Below are 18434 nucleotides of genomic sequence, written 5' to 3'. Positions count from 1 at the left end.
TTCAAGACTTTTAGTAAATCTTGGCCATATCCTAGGCAATTCTCCTCACATCCATAGGCTAAGATAGTAGTCCCCCTTGCAAATCCCACAGCACTCTGAACAAACTTCTGTTCTAGAATTTATCCCATTTTACTGTAATTGTATAGATTAGAGCCTCCTGACACAAAGAAATTAACTGGAAAAGGGTGTGGGTGAGAAAAATAAAGAAGCATCCAAGCACTTTACATGTATTACTCTTTTTCCCTCAGACACTTTGCATATGTTACTTCACTTAATTCTCACAGCAAGCCGTGAGTAAATTCATATTCATTCATTCATTCTAAATTTCTGCGTAGGCCAGCTCTTCTCACGAGCGCTGTGGTAGGCTGGAGGACAATGGTGCCTGGTCCCATGAAGCTGACTCCAAGGCTAAGTAAGCAAGGTGCCCAAAATGCAAAAGGTCCCTTCCATCAGAAAGAAGCCCGAGGTCCTCCTGACCTGGTGCCCCTGGCCGCTCTTCAGTTCTTTATGCCTCAGGCCTCCAGCACTGACTAAGTATGAGGGGAATGAACAAACATGGCTTTAAAAATATGCTACAATCTAGCAATTCCACTTCCAGGAATTCACCCTAAGGAACCAACAGTGCAAGTTTATAATGAGTCAACACAAAGAAGTTCAATGCCATTTTATTTGAAAGAGCAAAAAAATGCAAACACCTAAAATGTCAACCAATAGAGGAATAGTTAAATAAATTATGATGTGTCTACAATGTAATATCAAGCAGCCATTAGAAAGAACATGGGTAATTCTGACATGTAAACTAGATAAATCAATAGAGAAAAGAGTAAACCTGAGAGTAATATATATAGCTTGATTCTACTTTGATAAAGTAGCCACATACATGTGGCTATGTGCACATTAAGATGGCTAGATAAAATACAGCACACTCGAAAAATTTACATTTCAGATACACAACAAATGCTTTTCAGTTTAAGTATGTCCCATGCAATATATATTTACATAAAAGAGTTATTCATTGTTTGTCAGACATTAAAATTTAACTGAAAGGCTGGGTGTGGCCTAAGATTACACCTGTAACTTTAGTGATCTGGGAGGCTGAGGTGGGTGGATTGCTTGAGCAAGAGCAAGCTCCCATCTATACCCAAACCAGAAAAATTAGCTGGGCATTGTGGTGGGTGCCTGTAGTCAAAGCTACTCTAGACACTGAGGCAGGAGGATCTCTTGAGCCCAAGAGTTTGAGGTTGTTATGAGCTACAATGATGCCATAGCACTCTGCCCAGGGTGACAAAGTCAGACTCTGTCTCAATAAATAAGTAAATAAATAATAGAAAAACAATTAAAAAATTTAATTGAAGATCTTTTATTTTATCTAAATCTGGAAACTCTAGACTGAATACATATAAAAATGTTTAGAAGGAGATACAGCAGTAGTTAAAGGTCATCACCTCTGAAGGTTGGGGAGGGGGGTGAGATGCAGGAACAAAAGGAAGAGATTTCTGCTTTTTTTGTGTCACGTACCTAAAGTGGTAGGATTATGGGAAATTTATAATTTTTTTATATTCTGAATTTGCAACTTAAAATTATATAAACATATTAATGTCCCTTTTACTGATTTTAAAGTAGTAGCTAGCAATCTTTTGAAAACATAAAATGTAATAGGTTTCTGATAAAGTTTGTGAAATAAGTCCTGTGGACACCATTTAAAACATACTCCACAGAAACAGAAAGCAGAGCACATCAGGAGTTTTCTAAGGAATGACACACCATTTTCTAAATTACAGTTAAACAGTATTCTCAACAGATACAGCTACTTAGAGATCACAGGGGCAATTTGTTTGATTTTTTTTTTTTTTAACTGCCACTTGCTGACACAGATCCCAGGGAAGAATAGATGCTCAGTAAGTTTTAATATTTAAAATACAAAACTGTCCGAAAACTAAGAGCTCGAGGTGGTTCTGAAAGACAATAATCAGTTGTAGAGACAAATAACAATACAAATAAGTACTGGATTGTTTTGTAGGCTCGCTTAGTTTGTTTAAAACATTTTAGAATGAAAGCTTAATCAATAATGTCCTCTTAAAACAATCTTGAACTTTCTTTAGGCTGAGGGTGAAATGCTAATTAAAAATAACCAATGTAAACACCTAAGTCGTTCCTATCACAACAAAGATCGTACTCTATCTTTCTTTGAATATTTCCAATCTCTGCTTATTTCTTACTGTTTCTTGGTATCAGCAGTTTTTCAAAATGGTTTCTGAAGCTTTTTATCCGCCGTCCAAGGTTCTGAGCAGGCAATTTTTTAGCACAGAGTTTTACAGTCATCTTAGACTGTCACACAACTGGCACTTAACAGCTTGTACCTAAATATAGTTTGCTTTTACTTTTGTGGTACATCTAAGAGGAATATAGTATCTCTGCCCCTCTCAAACATACACAAACACCCCCCCCCCCACTTACAAACACACACACACACAAAACCGGAATCCATTCACAATGAATAAGTTAAAGGAATTGTTTTTCTTCTTCAAAGTTTATGAAGTTTTTCTCTTTTGGCATTGTATTTCAAGCATTTTTTTTTTTTTTTGGTAGACAAAATGTGCACTGGAAAGTCTAGCTATGAGGGTTTATTCTCTGTCACATCCATTTAGTTTGTAGTTAAAAATACCTTACTGGAGACTTAAAGGGTGCCAGCAGTATAGGATATACAAAAGTTCCATATTATGAATTGCGGAAACACGCTAAAGAGGCCTGGGCAAATATTTGCCTCTATATATTCTCCAAATGCTCAGACATAAGAAAGGTGCAAATATTGATAAAACCATCAGTTTTCTGGGTGAAGACAGAGGAGAAGATTCATTCAAATCCCTCAGTACTGGGAGTTTCTCGCTCTGCATGTATCTGACAAAGGGCTCAAACTCAAGATATATTAAGAATTCCTACCTATAAATTAGAAAAAGACACAACCCAGTATTCCATTCGGTATCACGGTCTATTCAGCCATTTTCCTACTGATGAACACTTAGGTTACTTCCATTTTTTTTGCATTATAATTAGTGCTACAATAAACTTTCTTATTCTCACCCCTGACACTTTTTGAGCACCAGCATGACACCAGAAGTGAAAAATTTCATATGTAAGTACCCAACATAAATTTTCTCTCATGCACAAATTAAAAATATTGTATTAAATTACCTCAGGTTATGTGTATAAGGTATATGTGAAACAGATGAATTTCATGTTTGGATTTGGGTCCTGTTCCCAAGATATATCATTACATATATGCAAATTTTCCAAAATCTGAAAAATTCTGAAATCTGAAACACTTCTGGTCCTAAGCATTTCAGATATGGGGCACAAGCCTGTACCAATTCATATCCTCACAGTAGTGCATGAGACTATTTCGTAACAGCCTCACTAAAAGCTTCACCTGAGATTATCAAACTTTTTTTTTTATGTTTGCCTCAATTTGAGGGGAGAAATATTCCACTATCATTTTATTTTTCATTTCTCTGATGATTGTGCTATTGGGATATCTTTTCATATTTATCAACCAGTTATTTTTCTATGTGCTCATAACTCATTTTTTTTCTAATCCCAAACCCGTATTAATTGTGCTGGGTTGTATTTTATAGAATCCATCTTTTTCCTATCTTTTAAAAAACAGAACATTTCCTACTTCAAGTATTTTGGCATCTCTCCTAGATTCCATGACTCCTCAAGGGTTACCTTGGGGTGGGGGGTGATGGTGTGTGACATACCTTTTGGGGGCAGCACACAATTATAAGAGGGACTTTACCTAACAAATGCAATCAATGTAACCTGGTTCTTTGTACCCTCAATGAATCCCCAACAATAAAAATAAATAAATGGTTCCCTAGGGCTCGTAAGTTGCAGCCACAAGTTATTGCAATGCCCTCAGTTATAATTTCCCATTCCAAGCCAAATTCAACAAGAGTAAACTAAATAATCACCTTCCTCAGACTGACATTTACTTACATTTTCTCCTTCTCTTGTACTTGGGACGATGAGTAACCAAGTCAAGGCTTTCTCCACAATTTCTCATTTCTTTCCATTTAATCACCACGCCACCACTTCCTTGTGGTATAGACCCTGATTATCTCATTCTGATCAGACTCTTTGGTCTCCTGTTGTAATCTCTTCTACATAAGCACACCACTACCAGATTAGTCAGCTTAAAACACTGCAATGATAATGTCAGCCACCCACCCAGAAGCCTTCTGCTGTTTCCCAGTGTTTCCTTGATCAAGGCCTTTTCACTTCTTCACTGGCTTCTGGTCTGCATCTCTCTGAATATGGCCAACCTAATGACATCTTTCCAAAAAGGAAACTGGCAAATCTTGAGCAAGACTTCCAAATTCTAGCTCCTGCTGGCTTGCGTAAATGCCTCAGATAATATCTTTTAAGGTCCTACAAAAAGGGCCACTGTCTTTAGGAAGCCAGTCCTTATTTTTCCCTCCTCCGAGTTCCTGTACCATTTGTCATCTGCAACACTTAACATGGCACTTGTCATAGACTGCCTTATGTAGTGGACATTTCTCTATCTTACTTTCCTGTTCCAGATGTTACATTCTCTGCAAGCTGTAATTATACGCTATGCTTATATTATTCAGCACAGTAGCCTCTACATTCTGCTGCACAAGGACTTATGGAAAAAATTAGATATAAAACTAGAATATATTTCTTTGCTAGACAGGCTTTCTTTCTTGTTCTATTTAAAGCATGCCAATAAACACTGATATATTTCAAACATTTCAAGTTTTGTAATATTTTTTAAATTAGCATTTCAATTTGGTCAGCTGCCATCAGGAAAACATGATGACTAAGAATTGAGGGAAAATGCACAGATGTTAAATATAGTATATTGTACCCACGGCTTTCATCTCTTAAGTGTTCCGCACACAATGGAAAATTCTTAAAATTAACTCTCTGAACTTAAGAAGGCATACCGTGTGTTCCATATTTAGAAATCTTATTGATAAAAAGTTTACGGGATTTGACTTTTCAGAGAATCTGAGGATTCTTAATAGAAATTCAGAAGCCCACTGTTGTATCCTCAGCAAAAAAGACATGGAAGGAAACACAAAAATACAAAAAGGCATTTTATTGGTGGGTCATCAAGGTCTACATGCAAAATCCACATGACATCGCTTTAGACAATTCTGATAAGCCACCATCATCACGGGTCAGACCCCTGGTGTCATAGGGTGACCAGCCCAGTTTTGGGTCTCTATATTTGAAAAGTACTAGAAAATACACATAGGAGAACAATTATCATTCCTTATATCATGGGATGTTAGACTGTCTAGAAAATATTTCACACATTTTAACTCATTCGATTTACATGTTTTATCCTTGCTTTATAGATGAGGAAACTGAGATTCAGAGACGTGAAGTGACTTGCTCAGGTCACATGGCCAATAATCAGGTATCTTGTTGCCAGGAACTCTCTTTCACCACATCAGATAAATAAAATGGAATAAGCAGATGGTGCCTCCTGACCATAAGATCTTAAAGTATTATACTTCCCCAAATCTAGTCAAGACATTGCTTCCTGAGGTTTGACAGAAGGCAAATGGGCAACTATTCTATTCTAACCCCCCTTCCTCTATGGAGTTAATCCTGTACCCGTGGAACTAATAAATGTTAACACAAAGTCTGCAAGGAGATTTTGTAACTTGAGATCAGAGAAAAAATCATATATGAGGTCGGACAATTAAGTTTGTGAATTCATCCTAGAAAAAGTGCTACTTACCTCACTGCTAAATACCACGATGGCCACCAGATGGCCAGGGGGAGTATTTTGAAGGTGACCCATATGCCAATGTCCAAAACCAAACCTGAAATTCTTTAGGGTAGGCACGCTAAATTCTCATTCCTATAATCACATGTACATTTTTGATTCTTTAAGCCTCTTTTTCCAGCCCTTTATATGCCTTTTAGGGAATTTCTTCCTGCTTTGCAGCACTTAGCACCTGTGTCCTCTAAATGTTTGAAGGCACCCCGCTTTCCTTATCTGTAGTCCTATGATGTCATAGTGCTTCACATATAGAAGATGCATGATGAATGTTTATTGAATTGGATTAAAAGCTACGTATTTACTCAACATCTATCCTTATTTGACAAGTAAGAAAGTAATTACTAGGGAAATAGTCTGAGAAATAAAAACTCTTGACAGTGCATGAGCATTGCTAAAAATGAAACAGGTAGGGAACAATCATTATAATTCTTCATGGAGAAACAGAAACATATTGAACTTGGAATAAGGATCTATTTTAAAGGAATAAAATGTTAAGAACGAAAGTTCTAGTGAAGAAAGCTTCACTGATTGCTTTATGGATACAAGGTTAGGTCAGTAAACGTGAGGGTAACATTCAAACTAACATTGAGTTTAGAGCAATGTGGAGGTGAATATACTAATATTCAAACCATAACAAAACATTTTAAGCACATGTCTTTGTTAAAGAAAATAATTCTACATCAAGGAGAAAAATCACATTTATATGGCTTTTGGAAAGTCCACTACACTAGAATAATAGGCACTTGGTTACAGTAATAGGCACTAGTACTAACTGCATGATGGTGGGCAACTCACCCGACCTCTCTGGGCCTCACTTTCTTAAATACTATGTGGGGAGGCTAGACTATATAAAATTCCAAGGTATTTTATAGTTCCAAAAATCTTACAGTTTCATTGACTTGTACCTAAGTGATACCTTCAAGTCTTTAAAAATGGCCTCATGAGTAGGTTAAAAATGATTCTTCCAGTTCTGTTTGCATTTCTAATTTGTAGATCTCACTAGATCAACCTTGTCAACTTCTCAAGATTTCAATTTGGGTTGTCACTATACCATAGTTAACAAATTACAAGAAAATGTAAAATGAGAATGGGATGAATTTATAAAATCCATAAAGAACATACAGTCACTGCTATCAAACCTTATTGCTACATGTAACGGAATGTGGAAAGCAAACCTTTTTTAATATCCCAGTCATCTTTTAGGACCTGATAGAACAACTAGAACGCCAGATCTGAAAATCTGTCCTGTTAACGTGAATTTCAAGTGCATTCTAATTGGTTCTTATAAACCTTTCTTTGGCTTAATCCAGCTCTCACAATGTAAAAATTTACCTAGCATAAATGAATTTCATAAATCATTTACCTAATGACAGCATTTCTAATGGCTTATTAAAGTCATTCCTAGGTTTTGGGGCAGAGTGTGGATTATCAGGTAAATCCCTACAAGATACATTCCTACAGAGGTGTCATATTTGATCATCACAAAAGTTTAGTAAAATTTACAGCTTAGGAGGTCTTAATTTTTATAAACAAAGTAGACACAGATTTTAATACCTCTAAAACCCTAAGTGGACAAGTTCCTCGATGGTTTGTGAACTGCTTGGAGGAACAATGTAACATAAGGATTCTTTCAAGATATTAAAATTCTATTTCCAGTGGTATCTCATCATCTTCATTTGTTTTCAAATAAAAGTATAAAATATTAAGTCAACAAGAAAAACTGCTACTAAGTCTTAAGGTCTTGATGAACCTGTTACTAGAGGTAGTAGATTATTGCTGATAATTTAAGGAGAAAAGATGCATTTTGAATAAATTTTTGTCTTGCCCTAAGCTGGGCTCTAATTCACAACATGTATAGTAAGTAAAATTTTGTGTATCATTCTCTTAGAATTTTTTTGAAAGCGAGATCTTTTCATTGGAGAGGAGAGAATGTAACTGGAGACTATCCTAATGTACACTCTTTATTTCAATGACCACAATATGGCAACAGTAAACACAAACAGTTGGTTGTCACAACAGGTGACAGTTTACAGGTATGTGAGGACCTATCAAAAAAATTGTAATCACATAGGCAGTTCTGTTAATTTTTTGCAAAGAAATGAGGCTATATCTTTGTAAAGCACAGTATGTATTCTTGAATGGTTGTAATTTGTATCTGCAGAAATAAGAGCAAATTCTCCTTAACTTGGAATGTTTATTTTAGAAATGTTTAACAAAAATATATATATATTAATTTAATTAATTAAACAATTTGTTTAATTAAAAATTAAACAACAGCCAATAACTAATGAAAAACTTTTATTTCAGAATCCTATCATTGACACCATGGGGCTTCATAATAAAATCATATATATATCTATCTTCGCTTCATTTCTTTTTTTTTTTGTAGAGACAGAGTCTCACTTTATGGCCCTTGGTAGAGTGCCGTGGCATCATACAGCTCACAGCAACCTCCAACTCCTGGGCTTAAGCGATTCTCTTGCCTCAGCCTCCTGAGTAGCTGGGACTACAGGCGCCCGCCACAACGCCCGGCTATTTTTTGGTTGCAGTTTGGCCGGGGCCGGGCTTGAACCCGCCACCCTCGGTATATGGGGCTGGCGCCCTACCGACGGAGCCACAGGCGCCGCCCTCTTCGCTTCACTTCTGAACTTCATTTCTGAATTTATTTTATATACCAAGAGGCTTGTAATAATTAAAATTATAAAAATAAGTTACTTTAATGGCCCACAGGGCATGGAAATGCTAAAACATTTATGTAAGTAGGACTTACTCATTTAAGAGTACTGACAAAGACATATAAATTATATTTAATTCTACTATGGTGACTTAGAAGAAAGGAAAACAATCTAATGGGTTGTACAAGAGTCACACATCTGGCTCCTGGCTCTTTACTTGTGTGAACTTGGACTAGCTATTTATGCCAGCTGCCTTCATCTTTAAAATGAGGACAGTGCTCTCTCTCCAACTGCATGAGAATGTCCCAGGCTCAGCTTTAAGACCTTTCCCTCAGAATTTGATATTTTAAAAAGCCAAATCCAGTCAATCCACAAACATAAAGGAAATGTTAATTTTCCTTATATGTGCAGACTAGACAGTGTCTTCCAATGGTGTTATGGAGGTTGAACTCTTCCACCGTCCATGAAAATAGTCATGCTTACTGATTCATGAAGCTTGTGTCTACATGACAGAGAACTCTGAGGATACACAGGGGATAAGTTCTGGGGAAAAGAATGCAGTGAGTCATTAGGACCAGGAGTGAAATGAAATGTTATACCAAAATCCTGTCGAAACCTCAGGACTTAAAATGAGAAGCTACTTTTTCCCATGAGACTCAGCAATTATAATTTTAATGCATGTTAGGAAAGATTTTCAAGTTCTTAGTTGACATGTTTAAACTTGAGTGTTTTCAATGAAATACGCCATCTTATAAAATATAGTCACTATTCATGAATGCCAAAACTAAGAGAATTTTTATGCAATTACATACAGACACATGACGACCAAAGCACTTCATCATGATTGATGTTATTATTCTGAATACCACAAGAGTTAGTAATGATTCGGTGCCTTCCCATGAAGTGCAAGCCAATGTTTTTTTGTCTAATTGGTTTGTCATTGTTCACTCAATTGGTATTTTCTCTGCTATTCCTGTTTCCAATCTTTTGGTATTCCTCTGGGGTCTACACAATCTTCAGGTAAGTGCTTCAATTGAAGAAAGTATGCCTAAGAAATGATTCTGAGACAACAGTGATATTTAAACACAAAGTAAACATAATTTATTTTCATAATTTGTTTTCATGTTTAATTGAAGTATAATCTACTTTATTAGTAAATAAATCCACTTCTGGACACTAAATTGTGAAATGTATTAATTTATATGTTTCAATATTCAACTAAGCTCAAATAGAATTTGATTACTGATGACCCCCTAAAATCAAGAGATCAATGACAGGAGTAACCGAAAAATCATACATGTATACAGTCTTCCCATCTACAAAACAAGAAGCGAGCCCATGTTAAAGGGCACATATTTAAGTGGGCTCACATGTGTATTTTACTGATTTTCCTTTGGCATCTAATATTTGAAAGATTATACATTTTCCTAATGAGGTAAATTACTCCAAATCTATATATTACTTTGACTTTAAAATTGAGTAATGCTTTCATGTATTACACTTAAAATTGGATAAGGTGGCTTGGTGCCTGTGGCTCAAGTGGCTAAGGTGCCAGCCACATACACCTGAGCTGGCGGGTTCGAATCCAGCCCCGCCCGCCAAACAACGATGGCTGCAACCAAAAAAACAGCTGGGTGTTGTGGCAGGCGCCTGTAGTCTCAATTACTTGGGAGGCGGAGGCAGGAGACTCGCTTGAGCCCAGGAGTTGGAGGTTGCTGTGAGCTGTGATTGATGCCACAGCACTCTACCCAGGGCGACAGCTTGAGGCTCTGCCTAAAAAAAAAAAAAAAAAAAAAAAAAAAAAAAGGGTGATGCCTGTGGCTCAGTGAGTAAGGCGCCGGCCCCATATACTGAGGGTGGCGGGTTCAAACCCAGCCCTGGCTGAACTGCAACCAAAAAATAGCCGGGCGTTGTAGCAGGTGCCTGTAATCCCAGCTGCTCGGGAGGCTGAGGCAGCAGAATCGCAGAAGCCCAAGAGCTAGAGGTTGCTGTGAGTCCTGTGACATCATGGCACTCTACTGAAGGTGGTAAAGTGAGACTCTGTCTCTACAAAAAAAAAAAAAAAATTAAAAAAAAATTGGATAAGGTGGTCATCTTTTGAAACTGACTCTAATAGGGCCAACTCAATCTGGTGCTCAAACTTACAGACTGATACCATGGCAGAAGCTGACCATGGCGCTTACTAAAGAAAGCTGCCTTTACCCCAGATTTGGGGTTCCTTCAACTCCCTGCTGTCAGTGAGGTAGATTGCTGCTTGAATTGGCCTTACCACCTCCAGTACTGAGTCAACCCATGGAATGATGTGCAGTTCGCCTGGGAAGGGGAGCTCTGTTTTACTGTGAGGTCTTAGGAAAGCCCCTAACCTCCAAGCTTCTATTTTCTAATCTATAAAACGAGGGATTCAGACTAGATAATGTCACAGCATTGGAACAGCCCTAACATTCACATCATTGACAGTATCTCCAAGCTCCCCCCCTAGTGATACGGCCACTTCTACACAGGAAGAGATGAAGTCTAGCTAAGTACAACAGCATCACTTTTACTCAATAATCCTAATGGTTGCTTCCATCCCTCACTTAAAGGTATTTTAAATGTGTTAGAGTCCCTTTCAGCAACATTAAGAATCTCAGCAAAATCCAAGTATGATTACTCCCTCCACTGTTTTCTCATTGGTGCAATCATTCAGATGCACATCAGCATGTATTTCTTATAGTCACCATTATTGATCATCTTCAGAACTCCCGTTTATTGATCATCTTCAGAACTCCCGTCATGTTTAAGTCCCCAAGCACGATAGTATCTTTTCAGAGGGGAAAGTTCTAAGTCCACAAATATGAACTGGATACCTGTTAGACTTAAAATGTGGTAAGAAATCATGCTTTTTCCCCAATTAGCTCTCTAAATAGTTTTAATAATCAGTTCAATCGAATAAGCTTCAACAAACATCATTTCACACGGGACCATCTCAGTCACCCACCCCTCTGTGCTGGCAAGCAGATTTTCACTAGACAGCTCTACTCCCAAAGCACAGTGTGTGCTTATAAGTTTGTCTAGATAATATCTGGATAATAGCAGCTTAATCATTTCGATCTTTGAAAAATAAAACAACAGTTTTTGGAAGGCTCTATTTATTTTAGAATTTCTTTTCTCATCTTGGATTGCCTTTCTCCTCTAAAACTGGTTCTCATTTCCCAAAGCCTCTTGTTTGTACTTTCTAAAAGCCACCATAGCTCTTGGTGAAGACGGGTTTACAAAGTCAGTCAACAAGATCAATCATTTTGGAAATGGAAGCCCTCTGGAGTCCACCAATTTTAACTACTTCAGTTTGAGCTGAAGAGGAGTTTATTGCCACTCTAGTCCCCTTCCCCATGGCAGTAAATTACCAAACTATTAAAGAGCTCATTTCCCCTCACCCTCCTGGCCCTACCACTTTTCTCTGCTCCCAGCAAAAACATAAAAAAAAAAACGATCCCCTAAAGGAAAAAACCTGCCACCAAGGCTGCAGCACTGTGGTAATTTCCCAGGGCATTATGATTGATAATGATCAGCAGAGCGTGGGATAATAGCTCCCCTTAATTTACCAGTCCCTTTGAAGGGTTAAAATATGGCAGATGTTGATAGCTGACACTCCTAGCTGACAGGAAAGACACATTGCTGTGGGGCTTACTTCTAGGCTTCCCCTTCCCCGCAGCTGTCTGTGCAAGGCTAATTGTATCCACTTGCTTAACCTCGGGGAACGTCTGGAGGGGTCCCAGTGCCACAAGGGTACCTTTTTTTTTAACGGTCATTTCCTCTCTGGTGTAACTTGCATGACAGTATGTGACAAGCAGAAATTAATGGGGACACTGCTGTGCCAATTCCTCCTGAATTGCTGACACTGGCTACAGGCTGCCTGTTTGCCACCCAGCCAAGACCTCACATGGAACATGGCGAGGGGCCCACAGCTCTATTCACCGACAAGCCAGCTGGTCAGTGATGAGAGGAGCTGAAACAATGTGGTGTGCACAAACCAGGAAGAAAATGCTTTACAAACCGCTTCAAACCAAGGAGGTGGCATTTGCTGGGAGTTAACATGCTAGTTTATTTTCCTGAGTGGCAAATTGCAGGACTCCAATCTCCAAAGTACTTTAGATATAAGAAGTACTCCTCCTCAAAGGCCTGCTAAGGTGTAAGTTAGGATAGGAGCATCTTTCAGGCAAAAGGCAGCGTGTGAGACTTAGTACCAAGGAGTCTCTTCCAACAGGCAGCTTCTAGGACGTCTGGGAGCCGATAGGGCATCTCTTACATCTATCTAGCTACCAGAGCGCCGCCCAGTTTAAAAAGTCTATGCATGGGTATCTCTTTCACTCTTTCTTGCACATACAAGCACACATACAAACACACACCTAAAAGAACCTTGAGTTTAAGCCCATTAATTGCCTGAAACATTCTGCAAGGTTGGAGAATCTGCCCCAGTCTTGGGCCAGATCCACTTTCTCCTCTTCATATAATCAGGAATCAAACTCAGTTGGTGGTCACTTAAAATGGTGGCTCTGGGGTGGCTCAGTGAGTAGGGCGCTGGCCCCGTATGCCGAGGGTGGCGGGTTCAAACCCAGCCCCGGCCAAACTGCAACAACAAAAAAATAGCCGGGCCTTGTGGCGGGAGCCTGTAGTCCCAGTTGCTCGGGAGGCTGAGGCAAGAGAATCGCGTAAGCCCAAGAGTTAGAGGTTGCTGTGAGCCGTGTGACGCCACGGCACTCTACCCGAGGGCGGTACAGTGAGACTCTGTCTCTACAAAAAAAAAAAAAAAAAAAATGGTGGCTCTGATAGAGATTAGGCTCTGCTAATCTCAGCACAGATGAACAAATAAAGGCACATAAGTAAAAAAAAAAAAAAAAAGGACATAGCAGAAAAATCACTGGGCTATGATCTTGTGTACAACTCAAAAGTCAAGTTTAAGGAGAAAAGATGGGAAGTTGTAATGGGAAAATTGTACAGGTGAAGAGTTTTACAAGAAATTTGGGAAGCCCTATCGTGCATTTTAAAAAGGCACAATAAAGAGATTTCCTCACTTTTGTGGGTGGGCATGGCATGTAGTAAACTTTTGGTTCTCTGAAATTATGAATATTCTTATAAAAACAAGAATCTATTTAATTCATGTTTTCTTCTATTCAAAGTTTTAAATTGTACCAGCTGATGTGAATGGCACGTAGCTAGTTTCTGAAAAAATAAGGAACACTCACAGCAACTAGGGAAGTCGGTGAATGAACAACGCGAAGGTTTCGGTTTAAGTTATGTAGGCCTCACGCTTGTTAGGGAATAAAGGAGAAAAGAACGTAATTACCTGAAGAGTTACCAGGTTCGCTCTTGGGAGAAAGAGGGCATGTGCTTTAAATGTTTCTAACTCAGAACTAGAATGCAGGCCCAAAAAAAGACACAAAGGAAGAATTCATGGAATTGGAAATGCTAATAACTTAAACATATTTCCAAAATATACTATACAATACAATGTGAGCCTTTTTTTAATGATCACTGCCAATACTGTCTTAAGGATCTCTGCATTCTAACAAAGTACTGTAACATTTTAATGAAAATTCAAACACTCTAATCCAAAGGGCACTCAGAACATACTGTCCTTCTTGCTCAAGACCAACATGGAAACATTAATAAACAGGAAACCCATTCAACTTCAGACATCCACTCTTATCATGTGATAACTGGATAGTCTGATTTATCAGAATCAGTGCAGCAAATGCCCCCAGAGACAAATGCACCTGAAATCCTAAGCTCCTCCTGGCTTGAAGGGTGATGCCCACAGCTTGCAGAGTGTCTCTGCAGCCTAGAGAGGTCTGCTGGGAGTGGGGAGTTGCAGGGTGGTTGGGGAGTACACTGCCCATGACTTCTGCGGGGGGTGGGGGTGGAGAGGGGTGGGAGGGTCTTCTCAGTGGTACAAAGGCTATAAAATCTGGTCCAAATGTTACCCCAATGCATGCTTCTCAGATTATCATTTCTCATTAGTTAAATATCATTTGCATTTATGAATTTAGTTGCAGCTTATATGTTTGAGCTCCCAAGGTTTTCTGAACTGTTAAGATCCACATGAAAAAATGCCAAAAGCAGTCAAAGAGTTCTACATATGAAATTTCATCACCTAGATACTTTTTAGAAATGCATTTCTTTTGGGGAGGGGGGAGGCTAAACAGAGGGATACCTGTACTTATTAAAATGGCTTTCTCTCAGCTTAAATGCCATACTGTAGAAGTAAAAAAGCTTCATTGCTTGTCAAAGGCTATCCAACTACCTACATGCTCCATTTGTGAGTCAGGGAACTATCAGACCCATTTTAAAAGGCAAACAAACAAGCGGCTGCATGTAAGAAGCTTCACAGTCCTTCTTCATGCTTCCTCAGGCCTCTTATCAGAACAAAAAGAAAACAGATCTGTGTTTTGGCTTTCCTGTGCAAGTAAAAGACAACACGATGACTTTCTCTTCCATTTCCCCTGGCAACATGCTCATCAGTCACCAGAGGCTAGGACTAGGTTATTCTGGTGAGAGGACAGAAGCTCAGTGGTTTCTGAGCCCATTGAAATGGGACTCTTCCTTAACCCACGCTGCAGGTTAGCATCAGAGCTTCCTGCCTCCACCTTAAGAATATCAGCTTTGAGGGCTTGAGTGCTTATGGGCTCACGGCTGACCTGGAACCCAGTAATTTTAGCTCCTGTAGAGATGTCTCAGTGTAGGATAAAAGTCCTTTTTAATGTGTTTGGTGGTGCCAGTTTTCTAGATTCAACAAAGGCACTACGAAAGCTGTGGGTATTTACCTTTCTGTAAGTGATGTGTCCTCAGCAGTTTTCATTTACTGTCATCTACATTCATTTATTTACTTTCATCTTCATCTGCTTACACGGTCCCAATGGGAAGAAACAACAGACTTTAAGGCAGAAAAAAAAAAAGCTTAAAAAATAATAAACACATCTTTTGTCTTCACTTTCCCCCTTTTAATCTCTTCTTTAATTTGAAGAAATGAAGTTATTTCTGAGCACACAGTGGAGTTAAAACAAACATGTTATTGTGTGGACATGTGCACATTACGAAGACTGCTGTTAGCGTTTGAGTTTCAAATATTTTACTTCAAGAAAATTGAAAAGACATCTGACACTCCTTCATTAAATCAATTCTGCATTCGTAATGTCTGATCTATTCGTGGGCAATCTCCCTGTACTGACCAATCCAGGATTTGAAAAGAAATTTTCCTTTTTTAGTAGGCACAGATTAACAAGTACTTCCTAAAAAGCCTTTGCTCAAATATATACTGTAATGTTATGAACTCATTTTAAAAAGAACACTGAAAGCTGATTTCAGGCAAAAAATACTGAAAACTTAAGAGACTGCTAAAGAAACCTGTAGCACTGCCTGCCATTGTAGTAAAAACAGCCTTGTAATTTTATTCTATAAGCACAATTTTAAAATTTACTACCCATCAGCAACTGCTTATAATCAAGTAAAATTTCTCCATAGCCTAATTATATTATCTAATGGTAAAATGTTAATAATATTAAAGGAGATAAAAAGTGGTAACAGTAAGTTTCTAATAAGAAAACACACTATCTCATTTTTCCCTCAATATTTGCTATCTCATATTAATTAATAATTAATTAATAAACATGAACTGAATATTTTTAATGTATATACATTATATTATAAAATCTGTCCTATTCTCTTGCTGAATAGTTGAGGAAGTGATACAATGTTGTTAATGCTTATGTTGGGCTACAAACATTCAGATGTGAGAACTTCAATTTTTTTGTAATAGAGGGCATTGAAATGTTAAAACATCCTTTTACTGAATTACAAAAAACAATAGGTTGAATCATATAAAACTGTCACTTTTGTAGGACAAAACCAGTTGACTATTGGGAATTTCATAATTTTCATACTGATAGATTAATTTATATAATCATCTTCTAGGGTATATTCTGATTTTTAATGTGTATTTCTCTAATTATTGGGGAAGTTAAACATTTCTCCCACATATCTACCAACCATTCTGGGTATATGTACATCTCTGTGAATTTGTTTATGTTCCTATCTATTTTTAAATTGGGTAATTTTTTTTCTTATTAGTTTATAAGAGCTTTTTATATATTAAGGATACTCAACCTTTATCATACTTTTTGCAAATATTTTACCATTTTATTGAACTTATTTATTATAAGTTAAAATTTTTATAGTCTAATCCATGAATCAATTCCTTTATGATCTCTTTTACTGTTTTACACTTAGAAAATTCTATTCTCAGATTTGATAAATATTTGCTTACGTATTAGTATAGCCTTCAAAAAATTAATAATAGCCCTTTCACACACACATAACTTTTTCAAACTATAAAGTATTTAGGCTTTAAACAAATCATAAAAGATGGCACTTGCTTGGTATCCAAAGCTGAAACTGCAGTCTTCAGTCTCCTAACCAGCACTAAATGTTACTAAATCAGGCCTGTTTCTAGCAAAATTTACAAGCAAACTCAGCTGTCTCTTTTCTAAAGAAAATTTCCTGCTGTACAAAGGGTTACCTCTGCACAGTATCTCCATTATTTCACCCAGGACTCCATTCCTAATTTTCTGTTTTCTGGCAGCTGCTTTCCAACTTACAAATAATGCTTGTCTTTGTTTAGAGTTCCTTAAAAAAACTGTATATTCTAAATGTAGAAGAAAGCTCAATTTATTTTACTTTGAAACTCGAGAAATCAATAACATGAACCATATGTTAATTATAGAACTTGGTGATAAATAAAGTAAGAAGTCTTGAGAAACTGTGGAGAAAGTGATGGTGGAGTTGAAACAGAAAAGGAAAGTCCTTTCTTTTGGTGTGTGATGCTTTCATAAATCTCTCCACTTGGGAGGATACCAAAATGCAACTCTTTTCTTAATTCATGCTAATGGGATTTGTATTTTACTTTCTTCCAAGTTCCCAAGTGTTTTTATCAAGATTATACACCAAAGATAAGGTATATATCAAGGGCTGTTAGGATAGTGGGGACATTTAGAACAGAAGATGTCAAAGACAAAACTTAACTGATATTTATGTCTTTGTGTGTCCTTTATTTGGATTTACATCGTTTTCCACTAAAGACATACATCAACTCCTCTCTAATATTTGGCCGAAATATTAAAGGACTTGAGGTTTATATATAAGATAAATTGCTATGATCAGAGTAATAATCATAATGAGGGGAACAAGAATTAGCAACGCAGTGTTTCTATTTACACTCAGCTGATCACGTTTTTTAAAAGGCTACTCTTTCTTTGGGTTGATTTATGTACCTCTCTCCTTTTTTTTCCTGGGACCCATTCAATCAAGTCTCCTCTTGTGATCATAAACCTATTTCTTCCCTCTACTTGGACCTCATCCTCTTAACCTGGAACACATTTTGGTAGAGGGAGAGGGCAGAGGGAAACAGGGCTTTACACCATAGCTTTTATACCATCCATCTTAGTGTCAACAAACACTTCAGGTGTTTAGTTATGGAAGACAGTGAATTTCTCAGTCCAGAGTTGAATACTAACATGTGATTTTAATGAAAGTAAAATGTCAAAAAGGAGTGGTTCAAGTGTTCATTCTATACTAACCATATTCATGGAACACCTCAAATTGAGGATAAATAGACCTAATCTTTAATGTTGCAGTTCCTAAACTTAAGTCGCAGTGAAACCTCCTATGGCTTGCAGTCCTCAATCTCTAATGCATTTTATTTTAGCTTTCCAATTTAGAAGTGGTGTGACTAGACTTCAATTTTCTTTGGTTCTGTTCAAAAAATTAGCAAGTATAGTCAGGGACCACAGTGAAATATACAGGGTGTCCATAAAGTTCGTATGCAATTTAAAATAAAGACAGCTAATTTAAATTGCACGTGAACATTATGGACACCCTGTATATAAAACAAACAAACAACAACAACAACA

The 18434-nt window shown here is 37.6% G+C and overlaps 1 protein-coding gene across 2 annotated transcripts in view; it reads right to left on the bottom strand.

Annotated features, from left to right (window-relative positions):
* The window catches only part of CDK6 (cyclin dependent kinase 6), a 256624-nt gene that overhangs the window by 156782 nt on the left and 81408 nt on the right, over nt 1-18434 (bottom strand). The gene's annotated exons all lie outside the window — the stretch shown is intronic.

Source organism: Nycticebus coucang, chromosome 11 (genome assembly GCF_027406575.1).
Source record: "Nycticebus coucang isolate mNycCou1 chromosome 11, mNycCou1.pri, whole genome shotgun sequence".
Lineage (NCBI taxonomy): Eukaryota > Metazoa > Chordata > Mammalia > Primates > Lorisidae > Nycticebus > Nycticebus coucang.
The sequence above is the reverse complement of the archived record's forward strand: the minus strand, read 5'-3'. Positions and strand labels throughout refer to the sequence as shown.